Source organism: Thamnophis sirtalis, unplaced genomic scaffold, assembly GCF_051295495.1.
Source record: "Thamnophis sirtalis isolate CommonGarterSnake01/CBP01778 unplaced genomic scaffold, rThaSir2_p1.2 scaffold_13, whole genome shotgun sequence".
Lineage (NCBI taxonomy): Eukaryota > Metazoa > Chordata > Lepidosauria > Squamata > Natricidae > Thamnophis > Thamnophis sirtalis.
The window spans coordinates 33,416,390-33,430,724 of NW_028261393.1; the positions used below are offsets into that span (position 1 = coordinate 33,416,390).

At 36.0% G+C, this 14,335-nt stretch overlaps 1 protein-coding gene and 1 pseudogene across 2 annotated transcripts in view; both read left to right on the forward strand.

Annotated features, from left to right (window-relative positions):
* Positions 1-5,973, forward strand: part of AMER1 (APC membrane recruitment protein 1) — an 86,124-nt gene extending 80,151 nt beyond the window's left edge. For both annotated transcript variants that reach the window (XM_087727246.1, XM_087727247.1), the window contains 2 exons: positions 3,963-4,194; positions 4,725-5,973. The gene's annotated coding sequence lies outside the window, so the exon portion shown is untranslated. The remainder of the gene's footprint in view (positions 1-3,962; positions 4,195-4,724) is intronic.
* LOC148043132 (uncharacterized) lies at positions 4,231-5,973 on the forward strand (annotated as a pseudogene).
* Positions 5,974-14,335: the final 8,362 nt, after the last annotated feature.

Sequence of the window (14,335 nt, forward strand, 5' to 3'; positions counted from 1 at the left end):
TATATAAGCATAATTATGAACCACTTTGGCATAGTATACAGATAGAGATGAAAAAATGGGAGAAATTGCACTTATCTTTGCTGGGCAGGATAGCAGCAGTCAAAATGAACATTTTACCAAAAATTTTATTTCTCTTTCAAATGTTACCTATACTTAAAAAAGATGCTAATCTTTTAGAATGGCAGAAGGGTATCAACAAATTTGTATGGGCAGGCAAGAAGCCGAGGGTAAAGATGAAAATAATGCAAGATGCACGGGAGAGAGGAGGCTTGAAATTACCTAACCTAAAATTATTTTATGATGTAGTGGCGCTATCTGCAATTAGTGATTGGACTCATTTAACTAATGATAGAATATTGAATATCGAGGGATACGATCTGGTATATGGTTGGCATGCTTACTTGTTGTTCAACAAAAAATTGGATAGGAAGTTTAAAAGTCATATTTTAAGAAATGCTTTACTGCGGGTCTGGAAAAAATACCAATATAAATTAAATGACAAAATACCCATGTAGGCAATTCCTAGACATACAATTAAAAATATGAACATAGTACAAAAACAGGATAGAACTACCTATAGACAGCTTCTCATTTTGGAAAGGGGGGTACTACAACTAAAATCTTTGGAGGTATTAAAAGAGGAGAAGGTAGTTCAAACATGGTTCCAGTATGGGCAATTACAGGCCAGGTGGAAAATAGATCAAAAAATTGGTTTTATTCAAGCTGAAGATAATTTGTTTAAACAAATAAGAGATCAAGGCTTAATGCATATAAAGAGGATATACAATGTACTAATACAGATGGATTCGGAAACAGAATTAGTTAAAGATTGTATGATAAAGTGGGCTCAAAATATTGAAGAACCAATAATGTTGGATACATGGCAAAGAATATGGGTAACAAATGTGAAATGTACACAAGCTCAAAATCTGAGAGAAAATTTTTATAAGATGTTCTATAGATGGCATTTAGATCCTAAAAAACTGGCTTCTGTGTATCCGAATGTACAGCCTAAATGTTGGAGGTGTGGTTCTCTCGATGCTACATATTATCATATATGGTGGACCTGCCAAAAGGTTAAGGCATTCTGGATAAAAATATGGTGGATTATGCAAAATATCTTTAAAAGAAGGATAAAGTTTACTCCTCAGTTATTTTTACTAGGTATATGTACTGACTTTACAGTGGTAGAGACTAACTTGATTCTGCACCTGATAACGGCAGCAAGATTGTTGGTGGCGCAATACTGGAAGAAGGAAGATTTGCCTACAACTCAAGAATGGACATTGAAAGTCACAAATTTAGCCGAGATGGCTAAAATATCGGCATATCTTAAAGATCATTCAAATGAAAGATATAAACGAGACTGGAAAAAATGGATTGACTATATACAAAATAAATACGGGACCAAGAAACTACAGTTAGCCTATGCTTAAGATCAGAAATGATTTAAATTGTTTAAAGTTAGTTCAGTAAGAAGAAGTTAAGGTCAATGTAGAATGTCATTAATTTCTTTGTTTCTTTTTTCTCAATAGATTTTAGACTGTGTTTGTTAAAAATCCATACCGTGTACGGGTTCTGGGAAGTCGGGGGGGAAGGAGGAGGGGGGTTGGGGGGTGGAGGGAGGGAGGGACATTAAAAAAACGCGCTCGTCAAAATAGCGGTGATTAAACCACGTCACTAAAGCCGCGACATCATCACGGCGCGTCATCACCGCCGCGACAACAGCGCGGCGACAGAAGGGCGTTCTACATGCTTCGTTCTTTGCCTCTGTACCTCCAAAGGTAGCCCTCCTCCATCTGCTCCTGCTGCTCCAACAGGGGCGCCCTGCGTGGGGCTCAGCAATCCGGGGGGCGCAATGAACGTCTTGGGCAACAACATCTCCTTGGACGGGCGGCCCTAAACCTAACCCTAAACCTAGGCGATCGCAAGCGGGGCGGTGACGCGCAGCGGAGGCAGGCCGCCCTCTTCTTCCTCAACAACATCTCCTTGGACGGGCGGCTGTCGCCGCCGGGCAAGCCCGCTTCGCCGGTCCCGGGAGAGCCTCAGCCGCCGCCGCTGCTGCCGCATCTTACACTGACGCCGCCCGCCCTGCCTCTTCCTCCGGGGGAGGCGCGTTGCCGCCCCACTTGCGATCCCCTAGGTTTAGGGTTAGGTTTAGGGTTAGGTTTAGGGTGCTTCAGTAGGCGCGGATTTGCCCTCCGTGGTTATGTCATCCCGGTAGGGTCGTTTTTTTCTTAGCGCTTCAGACGGCGCGGATTTGCCTCCGCACTTATGTCGGCGTGGATAAGGGCTTCGCGGTTTTATGGTGGAACCCAACTAATCAAAATACTGTTTTCTTAATTTTTATATTGACTTACTATTTGATATTTTGCAGAACCTGCAATAACAAGGCTTTGTATGTTCATTCTCTTCAATGAAGCCAGGTCTTTTTCTTATTCTACGGCAATGCTTGGGAGGTTTGGGGGTCAAATTTATATCAAACAAATCTCCATCTGAGGTTGCCATCTTCAAGAGACTGCTGAAATTAAGGCAAACTAACCAGCTCTTGTAATGACAAGTGCGCCTTGCGCATGCCCAGAATCACAGGGGAGTGGGGTGGGCGGGCGGGTAAGGTATGTCCGGACATGTCCCACACATGTCTCTTGTGCATGCCCAGAATCACAGGGGAGTGGGGTGGGTGGGTGGGGTTGCCTATTGTGAACATTTTAATTCCTGTTAATATTCCTTGTCTTTTCCTGTTGGTGGGCTTCAATCTACCTAGAAATAAATACCTTTTAGAGAAAAAATGGTTAAATGCAGACCCCATGTCGCAACAAAAATTAAAACCAACATTGCCTTGAAATAAATACCTTCTAGGGAAAAAAGTGGGTTTAAATGCAGCTCTTTTCGTCATTAAAAATAAAAAGCGAGGAAATGTAGGGTTTTTACAGTGAATCATCTGGATGGTCCTTAGAACTGAGGTTACATGTGTAAGTACAAACTGCAGCAATCTGCAGCTAATCTTTGCTTGTCAGCTATTCTTTGCTTGCAGTGTGTTCCCAGGAATGAACAAGGACACGGGGTGATACAAAGTAAACCTATAACATTTTACTCATTTGAATGATAACACTTGATTCATTCAGTGTGTGAGAACAGGCACATTCTTACGAACACCAATGATGCAATGACTAACCAATTATTTTGCCTTGGAAACTTGTTAACCAATAATGATATAACACGTAGAGTAGGTGAGAACTAAGAAGCTGCAAACACTATAAAAATGATGTTTCATGATTAATAATTTTGCTGTTGATTCTGCTATCCATGAACTGCTTTGCTCAATAAACTTCTGTTGGTTCAGCTATCCGTGGGTGGATTACTTTCTTTCATCTTCAGCCTCGGGACCCTAAAATACTACATTTAGCACCCGAACAGGGACCCATATTTCATTCAGGCAAGGACAGACGCTTCGTCAGCCTTAAGGCTCCTCAATCTTATCTCATAAGATTTCTGTAAGTATGGGATCTTCTCTTTCTCAGGAACAAAGGAAGCATGTTAATGAGTTGTGTTATCTTCTTAAGAAGTCTGAATTATCTGTTTCACAAAAGGCTCTTTTTCGGCTGGTACGAGAAATTGCTTTAACTTGTTCATTCCTGGGAACACACTGCAAGCAAAGAATAGCTGATAAGCAAAGATTAGCTGCAGATTGCTGCAGTTTGTACTTACACGTGTAACCTCAGTTCTAAGGACCATCCAGATGATTCACTGTATAAACCCTACATTTCCTCGCTTTTTGTTTTGAACCATATTCATATTTAGGGTTTAAAGTTTTACAATCTTCTTCCATTCCTATCTTACCTGAACTTAAAGAGCAATAGATAGCTTCTAGGCCTGTGCACACAATCCACACTCTTTATGCATGTAATTACTTAACTTTTTTAGATTCCTTTTCAGACATTCCAGTCAAATTTCGTTTTCAGGATTCTGTTCCACGACCCCACGTTAGAAGTTGGTCATGGTTACGCTGCAATTGGGTGGTGGTTACGCTGCAATTGAAGATCTGCAAACAAAGCAAGCTGTGTGGATTCCAGGCCGGTGTGTTCGTCATTATCATGGAAAAACAAATGAAAGATCCAAGGATGCAACGTCCTCCAATCTTGCCTTGGAATCATATTGAGATCAACCTCAATTGAAAAAATCCTTTTTTCTCAGGTATTGTTTTTTCTTTTTCACTCTGGTTTCTACTAACTCTGAGAAAACTCCTGCTTTTCCTCTTAGTCCTAATCTTTGGATTCATCATGCTCAATATATGTTTTTGATTCATGGTCGTAATATAACTTTATATTATGAACCTCCTATGGCTCTTGGTCAAGTTGCTTTTATTCCTAATATAATTAATTATTCTGCTTTCATTGTTTCGCAACTTCAACATATTTCTTCTTCTTGATTATTCTCTACTCCTCCACATGAATTAAATTTAGTTAGATGGAATTATATTCGGATTAATCAATTTACTAGAGGCATATGTTTTTGTTGTTATGCTCATCATAATTGGCTTAATCAATGGTCTGATTACCCAAAAGCTAAACGTATTTTAGATAAAGTAGAGAATTATAGTTATTGTACTCAGAAATATTGGTTACGGGGTACTATTAAAACATCACAAGGTCATAACACTATACCTGATATGTATCCTGAAAATTTTCCTATTTTTCAAACTGACTCTTCTAATATTGGAACAGGTGGATCAATCTGTGCTGGATGGCAATTGAAAGATCCTACGATGTGGTTTTTCTTTGATAAATATGCAACTAACATACACCCTCAGAATTATCAATGTGCTGCCATTGGATATTTGTCTTTACCTGTTCAAGTAGGTGTTTCCGGAAGTTTATCAACTCAAAAAAGACGTGTAGCCTTGGGATCAAAATGTTCTGATGAAGTTATTATTGATACTCAATTTTCTTCATTGCCTACTTTTGGACGTGCATTAGTTGGAGCCACAACTGGAACTATTACTTTGGGATCATACCCAGGAATAATAGCTCAAGAAAATAGACATTCTATTTTGGGTCTCCTATGTCGATTGGAAAAATCTATTAATGCTACTGCTGCAATTATTAGAGATTTGCAAAATGAAATTGAAGAACTTAATCAAGATTTAATTCAACAACGTTTTGCTATAGACTATTTGCTAGCTCGTCAAGGTGGATTTTGTACCTTAGTTGGTCAACGTGCTTGCACTGCGCATTTTCATTCACTTAATAAAACTATTGAAGATGAATTCGCTAATTTACAAGCTTCTATAAAAAATAATGTACATGATGAATTTTCTCCTTATGCTTGGTTAACTAATTGGTTACCTGATAATTCTTGGTTAAAACAATTGTTTTTCTATGGTGTGAACATAATCGCATTACTTATACTTTGTTGTTGCTGTATGCAGTGTGTTCCTTCATTTTTTGCCATGTTTCGTAAGTCTCCTGCACCTACTTTGAATGTGATTCAAATGCATACTCTTGAAAAATCTTTTTTCGTCATTAAAAACAAAAAGCGAGGAAATGTAGGGTTTTTACAGTGAATCATCTGGATGGTCCTTAGAACTGAGGTTACACATGTAAGTACAAACTGCAGCAATCTGCAGCTAATCTTTGCTTGTCAGCTTTTCTTTGCTTGCAGTATGTTCCCAGGAATGAACAAGGACATGGGGTGATACAAAGTAAACCTATAACATTTTACTCATTTGAATGATAACACTTGATTCATTCAGTGTGTGAGAACATGCACATTTTCACGAACACCAATGATGTAATGACTAACCAATTATTGTGCCTTGGAGACTTGTTAACCAATAATGATATAACATGTAAAGTAGGTGAGAACTAAGAAGCTGCAAACACTATAAAAATGATGTTTCATGATTAATAATTTTGCTGTTGATTCTGCTATCCATGAACTGCTTTGCTCAATAAACTTCTGTTGGTTCAGCTATCCGTGGGTGGATTACTTTCTTTCATCTTCAGCCTCGGGACCCTAAAATACTACACCTTAGGAGATTGATTACAAATAAAAAACATTTTTTTATTTCACAATTCCCCTCGAATGTCCATAGAATTAATATAGGGTTAAACTAATCATGTACACAGAGTCTTGGCATCTTTCTTGATGGGGTAAGTTTCAACACGTCTTATCTGAAAAAATAGGGCTAGGATATTGCACAACACCTTATCTGTTAGGGCTATTCATCATGATGGGCTTAGGACAATACAACATATCCAGCTAGGTTATGATCTTGTGAGTTCTACACCATGGGGGGTCAGTTATGCACATCCCAGCTGGAGAGGAGGGCTATGCACGTCACATCCGGAGGGGTGGGGGCTGTGCACGTCACTTTCGCTTAGGGGCATGAACTGGTGACGTAATCAGCACGTGGGTTTGTTTACTTTGATGACGTCACTGATCAAAAGTACAGATAATTTTCATTAAAAAAAAGGTATGAGTTATATCTGCTTACAATAAAGAATGGATATAATGTATGCAGATGAAGAGGGGAGGATTTTAATTCTAGAAATAGAAACAGAACAAAGAAAAATTCTCCTCTCAGCTATATATGTCCCAAATTAAAACCAAAAAGAATTTTATAAGAAGATCCACCAAAAAATAACAGAAATAGAATGTGAAGAGATATGTCTAATTGGCGATTTCAATGCTATAACAGATATCAATGACTACAAGAGTAACAAAAGAAATAAGAAAAAAAAGAACACTACCAATTACCTTTTTCGAAATGGCGCAGGAACTGAGCCTGAAAGATGTATGGTGAGAAAGAACCATAGGAAACAATTTACATATTATTCAAATCCCCACAAATCATGGTCAAGGATAGATATGATTTGATCGACCCAGGAATTGAGAAGAGATACAGAAAAGATTTGAAATAATGACAAACACCTGGGCAGATCACAACCCCCAAAAAATAATATGGAAAGGATCCAAAAAGAAAAAGAGATGGACAATGAATCAAAGAATATTGAAAGATAAAGAATATATAAAAATGATAGAAAGGGAACTGAAACTTTTCTACAAAGTAAATAAGAAAGAAGAAACATCGTTACAAAACCTATGGGACACTACAAAAGCTTTTACTAGAGGGTTGACAATAGCATATTTGGCAAGGAAAAACAAGGAAAAGAGACAAAAACAAGAAACATTAGAGAAAGAACTTAAAAAACTAGAAAAAAGACCTGCAAGAAGCAAAAGTAAAGGAGAAAAAAGAACTGATAAAACACAAACTTCTCCTTATTAACTGTTAAAAGTCTATAAATAGTATCCCATTTAAAACCGAGGGGAGCAGAGACTTTGTTTGTTTGCTTGTTTGCTTGTGCGTTTTTTATAATGGCTCCCAAATCGAAGCAGTCTAAGCATTTCCTTAATAATACATCTCAAGAAATTGTTACAAAATCGCTGCCCTTGCCTCCCACGCCCTCTACTGGAGATCTCTTAATGCAAGAATTTCTTTTTGAAACCCTTAAAGAGTTCAGATAGGAAATTAAACAACTTTTATCGGACTTATATGATAAACTGGATGCCAAGATTGCTCAAACAAGGGAAGATATGATCAGAGTTATGACTGTTATGACAGACTATGTTTCTGAAATGGAGGACAAATTGGAACTTTTGGAAAAAGCTAATTCTAATTTGACATCTAAAATTCAAACGTTACAACAGGAAGTTGAAAATGCTCAAAAACAACTCGTTATGATAAATTACAATAAGACTGCGTTTGCAATAAGAGTCAGAGGATTGCGTGAAAAGGAACAGGAGAATTTGAAACAGACCTTTTTTGAGGCTTTCAGACGTTCGGTGGGAAGTCCGGGATTTAACTTTGATTGGCAGATTCAAAAAATTTATCGCCAGAACTCGTGTGTAGCAAAACAACGACAGCTTCCGAGGGACATAATTATATATTTCACCACAAGAGAATCCAGAAATGCGATAATACAGAAGTTCTACAATAACAGGCTGCGAATCGATGGACAGGACTTGATTGTTTTTAAAGAAATACCATCTCAAATATTAAGAGCAAGGAGAGACTACACTTTCTTAACTGAAAAACTCAGAGATTCTCAGATACAATATAAATGGGAAGTGCCATCTGGTATCACAGTCACATTTGAGAACGAAAAATATCGTCTCAATTCTGTTTGCGAAGCCCGAGATTTTTACTACAAAACTCTGAAGGCGGGACTTCCTGATTCACCCGGACTTGGAGAAAGACAAGGAGAAGGAGAAGATAAGCAGCGGGACACGTGGCTACAAGGCGGAGGGTGTTGCTTTCCCCTTCTGGAAGGGCAGAAGAGTAAAGAATAAAGATCCAGCTATGCCTTTAAAATACTTCTTAAATTTTTAATCTGAATAAAATTTCAGGACTCCTGTCTGGTATAAAATGACAAAGCTGTATACCGATGAAGAGATATTGAGACTGAAAGAAGCGGTGCTGAATTTGGACATATATTGTATGGGACTTATATAAGACTTGTTTGAATCTTAATTTAAACTGCGCATGATCTATTCTTTGGGGCGAGGAGAGCGGAGATCGTAGTTTTCTTGGATTGTGGTTTGGGATGAATGGAGTCGGGTGGCGTGGGGTAGATGGAAGGGTAGTGAAAGTTCAATTAGATTACCTTGATCCAGAATGTAAGCTGATTTTTGTATAAATTGTTATTTGAATACAAGGTTAAGAAAGATTATCTGGAGAGTCTACACGAGGGTGGAGTAAATATGAGAGGAGCAATGGATGAGGATAAAATATATATGCGGACACGGGTAAAGGCAGGATGGGAGGTATAAAATTTATATGCGGAAGCAGGTAAAGACATTGTTTAAGATTTTAAAAATAATGAGAAGCTGAGTTTAATGTTAGAGAGTATATTGACTTCTCTTTCTTGGGGGGGGTTTCCCCCCTTTTTTTCTTTTTATTATTCTTTTCTTTTTTGTTCTTTATTTTTTTTTATTATTATTATTTTGTAACTTCTAATCTATTTGGTTTCAATATACTCCAGACTTTGCTTGATAAAGAACGATGCTGGGAATGGGACCTGGGAAATCGGAAGGGGGTCAGGGAGGGGGGTTCAGGGGGTGGGGGGGGGAGGGTGGAAATATAGACTCAATTTTCAGAAAAATGAATGCACTTGGATACTGTTGCTTTTTTCCCTTTTTTTTCTTTTCTTCTTTCTTTTCCTTTTATTTTTCTTTTGTTTTAGTACAAAACAAATAGACCAATGAATACTAGAAATACACCGAAGCGAGGTGTAGAGGGAAAGAAGAGGGGGGAATTAAGAGGGAGTGAGAAGGGAATGTAAGGAGGGTGAGATGGTGGGAAGGGGAGAAAGGAATGGCTGAGGGGGAGGGGAAGTAGAAGAGGGGATTGTTGGAAGGGAGAAATGAAAGTTGGAGGGGTAGAAGGAAGGGTGTATGTAGGATAGAAGTGTTATGAGTTGTTTATTGCTTCTTTTTTTTAACTGCACAGTATTTAAGTGATTGTATAAAGGAAAATGAAAATGTAATAAAAGATTAATCTTGAAAAAAAACAAAACACAAATTTGTTGACACAAGAAGAGATGGCCCAAAAAATCAAATTTACAAAACAAAACTATTTTGAAAATGCGAATAAACCGGGAAGATGGTTAGCACACAAATTGAAAAAAGAAAAAGAAAAAAGAATAATACACCACTTACAAGATGAAAGAGGAACATACAATAGCGGAAAGAGGAAAAAAATATAGTACAGAAATTTTTCGAGAAATTATACAGCAAAGAAAACATATTACAAGACAACATCAAACAATACTTAAATAGAAGAAGGCGGGGCTTAGCAGTGAGAAGATGGAGTTTCAGGCTACTCCTGAAATTCCTCTATACCGAAGGATTTTTGGACGGGTTCTTTGAACCCCAGCTGTCCCGGAGACGACAGTGAAGGTGAGGAGAGACCCAGGACCTCAGAGATACCCGCAAATCTCTGGGGGGGGGTATTAACTCCTCGTGCCAATTCCTTTCTGGATTAGCTGCGTGCTAACTGAAACTGCAGGTTGCCCCTAAGAATGCTAGAAGTGATGTCATCTGGTAAGCTGATTTTATTATCCAAGAGAGACTGTTCGCGTTAAAAATTTAAGATAACTGAAACCAAAGAACAAGGAAATTTAGCGGCGACTTGGCTTTTTCTAATGGATTTATGGCTGGTGGTTACTTTACTTCTTAAATGCTTCAAGAAACTCCTCGACACCCTCCCCCCACTGAATCTCCTTAAGTGGATCATAAAATTTATTTTCTACTAATTAGCCTGTCACGATTCGACACTTTTATTACTTTACTACTCGGCTTTGTTTACAATCACAGCCTGTGAGAGACTAAGAAGTCTGTGGAAAAAAAAAAAGAGTTTGCAGTTTTTAACTGTGACACACATCATGGCGTCCCAAAATGCCTCTAAGATTTCATTTCAGAGACTTTTTTCTGCATGTAAAGGACTCTTTGATTCTTACCAAACACTGGAAAGAAAATTGGATCATTTGATTTTAAAATATGAAGCAAAAACTGAGATTGTTGAATGTTTAAATGCTCCTGAAATACAAACGGAAAATGTGAGAAATGGTGTCTGGTCTATCTCAGAGGAAGAAAGGAGGGGGGAAGCTATAAAGAAGACTCATTTAAAAAGACAGAGTGCAGGAGGAATGGAAAATCCACCCTTGAGAATTAAAGTTAATTTGGAAAATTTTACAAGCCCAGGACAACATTATTATTTCATCAATGGCATCCAGAGTTCAAAGGTGCCAAAATATCTCTGTCTGGATTTGATTATGAAAACATTTGGTAAACTTATCCAACGCGTGGCAATTGGCTGGAGAAGATCTTGCTATTGGAGAGACACTGGCTGATAGATGGAAAACGTAATTTAAAATCTAGCTAAATCTGATTACCTTAATGTGTAATAGATATAGCTGAATAATGACTGATATGGATAGTAATATATATAATTTGGAACTGGCTGATAGATTGAAGAATACAATTGAAAACTTGTTAAATCTAATTGCTTTTTCTTGTAACAGATATAGTTGAATAATAATTGATATTGATAGTAATGTATAAAATGTGGAGCTGATATGATAACTAACAATTGGAAGATTATACATAAAGAGTATTAACTATAATAATTATCACTATTAAAAAATTAAATAAAATACATACAATCAAATGTTAATCAATACTGGGAAAATGTTATGATATATGATATAATTAAATATTATGGATGTCCAGCTAAAATAGGATATGAGGATTTGATGATAATAGAGGATTTTACAAATAAGTAAATGAAATGTCAGCATGTGTTATGGATTAATTATGTAATGCATAGCTAAGGATGAGGGATGTTTAAATAACCATAGGTAATTAAAACTGGAGATATAATGATTTTGATATGGTAAATATTCGAGTTGAGATATTTGAATTAATATGAGTTAATGGAAGAGAAGCACCAAAGCATGTTGTAACCAGTTGATATACTTCTCTTTTTTTTTCTTATGATAGACACCTGTGTTCTGTTTTGTTTTCCTGCCTTGTCTTTTGTCGTTTTTGTCTTTTTTTGTATTATTTTTATTTTTTATTTTAATTTTTATTTTTTATCGGTCCTCTTTCTTTTCCTTTCTTTCTTTCTTTCTTTTTTTTTTTTTTGATTCCTTTCTCCCCCACTGGAGTGGGCAGAGATTGTTCAAGATTATTACGTTCATCAATATTCCTAAATAATAATTACAGTTAAATGAAAATGGATATATAATAATGCTTTAGTTAATATGAGTTATGTTGATTGACTGTGGAGGAGATGTACTAAAACTTATCTGTAATTGATTGATACATTTTCTACAGATGTAAAGAAAGATGTGTACCTGTTTTAAACTAAAATTAAAAAACATTTATTAAAAAAAAACAATACTTAAATAAAAAGAATCTACATTAAATTGAGGAAGAGAGAAGAGAAATGCTAAACAAAAAAATCACAATGATGGAATTAAAGGAAGCACTGAGGAGACAAAAAAATAATAAAACACCGGGCCGAGACAGTATACTTGTAGAATTTTGTAAAGCCACACAAGAGCAGATAGAAACAGTGATTTTAGATTTATTTAATGAAGCACTTATAGAAGTGAAACTACCAAAATCATGGAGGAAAGCATATATAACATTGATATCCAAAGAAGATTCAGACCATCAACAAATAAAAAATTACAGACCATTTTCTTTACTAAAGACTATAAAAACTTTACATCAATAATGGCAGAGCGAATTTAAAAAATATTAAATGAAATCATTCCCACAGATCAAAACGGCTTCTTACCAAAACTCCAGTTAAAAAATAATATGAGGATAATTATAAGCACACTAGAATACTCTGAAGAGAATCCAGGAAAACAAGTTGCACTGGTATTTTTAGACGCCCAAAAGGCCTTTGACAATTTAAATTGGCAGTTTGTTATCACAGTTAAAAATGATGAGATTTGGAGAAAAATTTATAAAGATAATAGACTCAATATATTCGGCCCAGACAGCAAAAGTAATAAATAGTGACACTACAAAAGAATTTAAAATTTGGAAAGGAGTGAGACAAGGATGTCCATTATCACCTTTATTATTTATATTAACACTGGAAGTTCTATTAATAGGAATTAGAAACAATCAAGAAATAAAGGGATTAAAAATTTTAAAAAGAGGAATATAAAACACAGGCATTTGCGGATGATATGGTATTCATATTAGAGGAACCATTAAAATCAGGAATTAAATTAATCCAAAAAAGGGAGGAATTTGGTAGGGTAGCGGGACTTAAAATTAATAAGAACAAAACAAAGTTCATTACGAAGAATTTCACCCAAAAACAAGAGCAAGAATTAGAGGAAAACGTGGGAATGCAGATAGTAAAAAAGGTAAAATATTTAGGAATTTGGCTACAGGGAAATGCTCAACAATTAAGGAAGACATTTATGATAAAATGATGCAGAAAATTAAGAAAGATTTGCAAAATTGGAGGAAACTACAAATATCACTAATGGGAAGAATTGCCATTGTTAAAATGAATATACTACCAAAAAATTATTTTTATTTCAAGTGGTACTGATTAGCCTAGGGAAAAACTTTTTCATAGATTTAAACAAATTAATTGCACAATTTATTTGGTCAAGAAAAAAACCACGAATTAAAATTGTTACAGGACAGTAGAGAAAAAAGAGAATTTGGATTTCCCGATTGGGAGCTTTATTATCAAGAAGCAGCTTTCACCTGGATAAGGGACTGGATCAATCTAAAACACAGAAGATTACTAACAATAGAAGGTTACAATTTGGAACTGGGTTGGCATGCCTTTATCTGGGATGAGAAAGACAAAACCCATAGTTATTTTCAAAAACATTTAATTAGAAAAGCTCTACTTCAAATATGGTTAAAAATCAAAATAAAACACTACAACAAAATCCCAATCTGGCTATCCACCATGGAAGCTTTGATGTATCTGAACGAATTGGACATAAAAACGACAATAAGATATGAAGACATATTAAATAACCAAGAAAGACTAAAAGCAAAGCAAAAATTGAAAGATGGAATAGACATAGGCTGGTGGCCCTATTTACAAATACAGGCAAGGTATAAAAAAGGCAGAGAAAGGGATGGATTTTATAAGGAGCCACAAGAACTGGATAAAATTCTACAGGGAACTGAAGAAAAATTGATTTAAAAAATATATCATTATTTATTGCATTTTAAAATAGAAGAAGAAACTGAAAGAAACAATGATAACATGGGCAACAAATTTTGGGTATACTATAGAATTGGCGAAATGGGAAAAAATTTAGGAAATAAATTACAGATTAACGATGGCAACGGCATATAGAGAGAATATGTACAAGATGTTCTACAGATGGCATCTCCCACCAGCGAGAACTGCGAAAATGTTCCCGGAGTGCTCACCTATCTGTTGGAAATGCAACCAATAACACGGAACGTACAACCATGTGGTGGACATGCGCATATGCAAAAAAATATTGGAAAAAAATAAAAGATTGGCTGGGGGAGATTACCACATACCAAATTGAACTAAAACTGGAATTATTTCTGTTAGGAATTATAAAAGGAAATTATGAAAAAAAAATTAGATACTTAATTCTACACATAATCATGGCAGCGAGAATTACATTTGCACAAAACTGGCAAAATAATTTCACACCAACAGAAAAAATGTAATAAAAAAATATTGGAATGTGCAGAGATGGATAGGCTCACGAAAGAATTAAAAGAGAAAGAAGATAGAAAT